General features: G+C 40.5%; 1 protein-coding gene across 1 annotated transcript in view; it reads left to right on the top strand.

Moving 5' to 3' along the window:
* Positions 1 to 308: 308 nt before the first annotated feature.
* The window catches only part of LOC308366468 (glutamine--fructose-6-phosphate aminotransferase [isomerizing] 2-like), a gene marked incomplete at its 3' end in the record, with an annotated part of 60104 nt that continues 53990 nt past the window's right edge, over positions 309 to 6422 (top strand). The window contains exon 1 of the mRNA XM_080840180.1: positions 309 to 482. The remainder of the gene's footprint in view (positions 483 to 6422) is intronic.

Here is a 6422-nt window from a genome sequence, read left to right as displayed (position 1 = left end):
ATCTGGTCCTCCTAATTCTGGGCTCCATGCTAGGTGATCATTAATAGGGATACTGGACATTGGACATATTGGACATAATCCATGTTTGTTTTGCAACAGAAACATAGCAGGTTTACTAAAGAATCATTTATTTATTTATTTATTTGTTTGCTCGCGTTTTATACATACTAGTCATTCATTGACATTTCAACTTAGCCTATATTGGGACACCAGTATCGCTAGCCGTGTGTGGACCTACACACTAAATCCTGACAAGACACCCGTCGCCTCAATTCCGCTTTCATGTCGCCGAGGACTGATGCGATTGGTGCACCTCCAACAAAATGTGACCATGGTCACTGCGTGTCCTAAAGTCATGGATCGGTCGGTCAGTGCTTGTTTATTCTTTCAAAGCCCACAAAACAAGTGCGACAGTCTGCGTCATAGGCAGTTCACGGACTTTAAGATAGGTTTGGTAATGTCACACTGATTCCGGAGACTAGGTAAGATTGAGATCAGTGCCTTTACTTGACGGCTGTATCGTATTTTCATGCAAAATGTGAAATGTTACCTGACAACCTAACTTCTTTCGCAGGAGTTGCCCTGCAAAACAGCTATTGTAGACATTGGCAGTGTGCATATGGGAGAGGAAATGTAGACTAATAACGACGTAATATTATCATTAACCTAAAACTGCCACTATTATGCTACTTACAATAAATATAATACATCGTATTGATAAATATATAGATATTTTTACCTCCAGTCTGTTACTAGCTAAACAGCTGACTGGTGAAATTTAAGTAAAGGTCAAAGTCAGACGTCAGACTAGTGACAGTTCAGTTCCCCAAAATACACTATCATTAGGCTGCACGATAGACGATAGACTTTGGCATGGTCAGCAAAAGCTTTTAAAGTACCATACAAAAAACTAGATATAATATGTGTTTAAATACTCATAGACTGAAACTTGGATGCAAGGATCTTCATGCAAACATGATTAAACTTCTTTGGACGTACGACAAAGTTCGTCTAAATTCTTTAATTCGCGTTATCTGGACCAGACGTACTTAGGCTACACTTAATTAATCAATACGAGTTTTATTTACCTTACATATCTTGCACTATCAGTTCACACAATTATCAATACATCAACTGGATGTCAACTATGGAACATTTGATTAGTATTCCCTAAGTGACATTCGATTAGTAGCCTACATGAAATGACTGCTCAGTCTGGCTAATTCAGAACAGTAGGCCTGCAAGTGCGCTTAAAACATTAGAATACACCCACTGCTCATTTTTAATCCAAGGTTGAAGTAATTTGATTATTGTTTATGGTCTGTGTAACTAAGTGAACTGTGGCATTACAGCTTTGTAAGCCCGCTTATAGACCTTACGTTTTTTTTTAGTAAAAGCATAAGAATAATGTTTTGGATAAACATTATGTCAGGTTGTTGCTGAGAAAGTTGCTAAAATGCTTTCTGAATGTTAAAGGTTAAATATCTTCTTAAAATACATGGTAGACAGACATCCTAGTATGCTAACTGTTTAAGCAACGTTGGCCTCTTGTGTCAGGCTTAAGGCCCCCACACACACACAAACACACAAACACTCAGGCACTCCTGAAGACACACATGCACACACCTAAAGTAATTCTGCCAATGAGGGTGTTTCTTTGCTGGAGCTGAGGCTTCTTCACACCAGGGGGATACAAGAGAGCAGTGACATGTAGCTGTTCCAGCAAGTGACTGCATTAGAGACAAGCAAAGCAAAGCAACATTGTGGAACAATTTTACATAAAAAAAATATGTACCTTATCAAAATAATTTTGGCGGTACACTGATTTGTAATACGGAAGATGGCGTCTGTCCCACTGCCACAGCACGCATGGTACACCTAGTGTTGCACTGTGTGACTTTGGTGGACAGGGTTTCACACCTCTCACGAGAACTACATAATGCTTCATGGCACCACCTCACACAACACCAATTAGACCCTTCTGCTAGCACAGTATTCTCTGTATGGACATCAGGGCAAAGGCAACGAAGAAACAGAGGAAGATGTTGTCGGAGGAAGTAGTGAAGAGAAAAAAGAGTGTGTAACCAAGCAAGAGACTGAACTAGAGTCAGTTTCATACTGACTTTTTCTCGTTGGTGAGAGCTGAGACAAAATGATGCAAGTCAGATGCTGAGCTTGCCGTCTTTCTGTGACTAGACAGTAAAGATTTATTAGTTGTCTTGCAATGTCTTGTTTTGCTCTTGTTGATGTCTGGCTGTTCTAGGACAGCGAGGTCATTGACCTCAGACTGGCCTCAGGCTAGCATCCATATAAAGTTTGATCAGTCTTTGTCAATCTCACGCCAAATAAGCCTTGGAAGTTTGCAACCTTGAAAGCCTAATTCAGCAGCTAGCTTGTAATAAATGACACTGTCCAATGAATATTATGTACAGTATGTACCTTTAACATATTATTAGATTACACATACTCCACATTCAAGGTGGCTGAAACTGCTAGCAGATTGTATTTGTATTCATGACAGTGGTGTAAAAGTTAGCTACACTCCGCAACTTCAGGGGGAGCTCAGAAGCAAAATAAAATACTAATTCATAATGGGACTTTAAGAGAATAGCCAACAACATTTCAGGAAATGCAGGCTGGTCATATTTCAGTGATCCGACCTCTACCCAGTGTTTGCCGTAGGTGACCTTAAGTTTGAATCTCAAGGCACAGTTATGATTGGTCATTGTGCGCACCAACTGTGACATCAACGCAGCGCCAAAACCCTTTAGGCCCGATACACACCGCCTGTGTGGCATGTGGCTGGGGGCTACGTTGCGGTACTGCTGCGTCTTGATTGTGTCTTGCCAGCCCTATCTTTCGGCATTGAGTTTGCCTTTGATAATGGCCGTCAATCAAGGGCGCAGATAACGCTGGGGACGGGGGGGGGGCGCGTCCCCCCCAGATTCATAGCGACCCCGATCCGTCCCCCCCACTTTCCCTACGTAAGGCGACAAGCATCCGTTAATTACTGCACAGCTGCTTAGGTGATGCTAGCGTGTGTAACGTTCGCCACGCAAAGTACTACAACACTGTTGTAAATACATTTAGTATTATGCTCATGTTAAGTATTTTTAGAGCTGGTGTTTGTGCTTTTAGGCTTGGGGTTATCCTGGCTGTCATCATGGAGATGACTTAAGTAGCCCGTTCGTTTGGCTGCTTAAAATTTAAATGTTCGGCTCGCTCCCTTTCATTAATGGTCTGCCAGTGACTGTAGTGGTAACCATAGTGATCATATACAACTGTCTACCAGCTGAGCTGAAGGTTTTTCTGCCTAGGCTTAATGTAAAATAACAGCATTGTAGGATGACTAGACGTCCCCGTTTTTGGTGGCCTGTCCCCGGCAATGTCCCTGGTTTTCACTGTGACCAACAACAGACACGGGACAAATATTTTAGAAAGGGAATATGAACAAAAGTTTAGTTGCGTAGCCTACACGCCACGCAAGCAAGCCAGCAGCCAGGGCGGCAAGCTCGAGCTCATGGTCTAGTCTTTTTGTAGAATTTTGGCTGGCTTTGATATTGAATATGCACGAGAGATCACGTCCATTCAGCCATCTGTAGCCTACCAGCATCAGTCCGCCGGCATAAAGTAGGCATCACAATTGAATTGAATGCATTTCACAAATACATGTTCTCCTCATGTTTAATATTTATATTATATAATATTGTTGGCCAATCTCATGGGCTGTTTCCAATAAAAAAATAAATGTCCCCACGTAGGACTACTAGGCGAATGTTTAGCCTAAATGCACGTATCGTATAGCCTACTGTTGTTTATCTGTAACGTTTTAGTTGGCTAGGTTACTTTTTCCAGAAGGGATCATCAGTAGTAGTCTTACGTAACTTTGATATTAAATTCAAAGAGATACCCCCCATTCCAAAGGTCTTAAAATGCCTCCTTCCTTCCTTCCTATCAAGAGAGCAAGGAGTGTCCCATTGCTCTTAAACCTTCAGTTCCGCTTTTGTCCGACTCCTTGAAATACGTCACATAACGGTCGTTTTTCAAGAGAGGATCTGAGCTTCCTTGATGCCCTAATGGCGGCATTTATTACCCATAACTCTGTGCGCCATTCCCAACCGGAGATTTTCGTTTTATTTCGAAAACAATGGCGGACATAATGGTTAAGGTGGCTATGATAGCAAAGTCAGAAGACCACAAGGCTACAGACCTTAAATGTACATATCAGCAGTAATTAAACAACTGTACTGATATTAAATGTACTAATAACATGCCATTCTCAAATTAAAGCCAGTGACATGAGTATTTTGGTGGTTATTCACGATGTATACCGACAGTTAGCATACCTAGCTAGCCTAGCTTGGTAGCATTACCATTGGTTCTGAATGGCAGTTTTGCTAAGCAGCTGGCTATCCCCCCACCTGGGACTGTACAAAGGGCTATTTTACCACCCGGGAATAGCCCGTTAGTGCACTTTTAATCTGACACTTTTCCCTTGACTAGCGGGGGCAATTATGCCGTGATTGATTAACAAAGAATTGTCTGAATTCGTTGGGGAGGTATACGTTAGCCATGTCGATGTCTGTAGCTTATTATGATTGCTCGCTTGCTAACAACGTGCTTGCTAACGCACAGAGTGACGGCACCACATACTGCAGTCTGACAGAGCGCGCTAGTGCGAGCAGATACGTACACACAGCGTGATGATGCCACATCCTCTCTGATTAGAGTGTCCCGAATGTTGAAAATGAACGGTCTCTTGATCTCTCGTCACTGACTGGGCATCGAGGAGTCGAGGAGTCAAGAGGAGGAGTCAAGAGAGCTCTCTTAGGTTCGGAACGCACGGATGGTGTATGCTGATTGCTGAAGAACATTCGGGAGAAAAAGCAGCAAAGAAGTTTGACATTGACCGAGACGAATGCGATAGGCTATACGACTAGCAGGTGGAGGTAGAAAGAAAGTTAGGCTGGATATCAAACCAGCTCGTTGAATAAATGTTTTCAGTCCGCGATAAGCATAATAGTGTCTAGAAAAATGATTAAATTCAAGGCTTTTGAAATCTTTTCCTCCGTGACTGACAGTGGAGACCATAACTCCGATGTTTATTTTTTTACGTTTTTTCACCCCGACCTAAAGCGCTACGCGATGTGCAGGAAGTATTGAACGCATATGCAATGAATTATATTAGCCTACTGCAATGCCCATTATTTAAATAATACAATTCTATAACAGAAGATAAGTAAGAAATAAAGGCCTGCCCCTAATACAACCCTGCCCCAAATAAAGCCCGGTGCGCTGTGCAGCCTAAGTAAATACAAGCCCCGGCCACTATTTGAGGATTTACGGTATATACACATATTACAAAAATTAACGAATTGAGTTGGAATCATTTGCTGACAGATTGGTCCCCCCCAGTTAAAAAATCCTATCTGCGCCCCTGCCGTCAATACACAATCAGTTTGGTATCATCCATTGTTTATGACTGGTCTGAAAAGAGAAGACCATAAAAGTTGACCAGTTGTACTTTTATGCAGGGTGCGATTTGCCGGGGGGGATGGGGGGGATTTACCCCCCCTCTGGTTTTTACATCCCCACCTCAGCTGGATGAATTTCATACATGGGGGGGATAACCCTCAATTATTAAAAAAACAATGAAAAAACAGACAGGTTGTGACAGCGTTTTCTAGGGGTGGGGGAAAAAATCGATTATTCGATTTTAATCGATTCTCTCTAAAACGATTCTGTCTCGATTCAGAAAAGTTCATAATCGATTTTGTAATTAAAAAAAAAAAAAAAAAAAAACATTTTTTTTTTTTTTTTTTTTTACACATCCATTTTATGTTGAAATGCAAGCTGCATCGATTATTGGATTGTTCATAGAAAGTCAAAATTGTGACAAGGAAAAGCTTTTTCTCTCATAAAAAATAGAGAAGGTAATTCATCTGTTGATTTTCTTTAATTATCAAACACAAAGTAGGACGTGTAGCAAAGACTCTAAGTAGCAAACTCAAATGTTTTAAAAGTCGAAATGGATTGATAATCGTTTTATCGGTTTAAAATTGATAATCTTTTTTTTACACATCCATTTCATGTTGAAATGCAATTATCGATTGATTATCGAATATCAATTCGAAACCGATAAAACGATTATCGATGTATTTTGACTATTGAATCATTTGAGTTTGCAACTCAGAGTCTAAATTGAAGAAAATCAACAGATGAATTACCTTCGCTATTTGCTTTATTAGAGTAAAAGCTTTTAATGGTCACAATTTTGACTTTCTATGAGCAATGCAATAGTCGATGCAGCTTGCATTTCAACATAAAATGGATGTGTAAAAAAAAAAAAAAAAAAAAAAAAAAAAAATTGTTTTTTAAATTACAAAATCGATTTTAAATCGATAATCGATAATCGATTTTAA

Source organism: Sprattus sprattus (genome assembly GCF_963457725.1).
Source record: "Sprattus sprattus genome assembly, chromosome: 6".
Taxonomy (NCBI): Eukaryota; Metazoa; Chordata; class Actinopteri; order Clupeiformes; family Clupeidae; genus Sprattus; species Sprattus sprattus.
The sequence above is the reverse complement of the archived record's forward strand: the minus strand, read 5'-3'. Positions and strand labels throughout refer to the sequence as shown.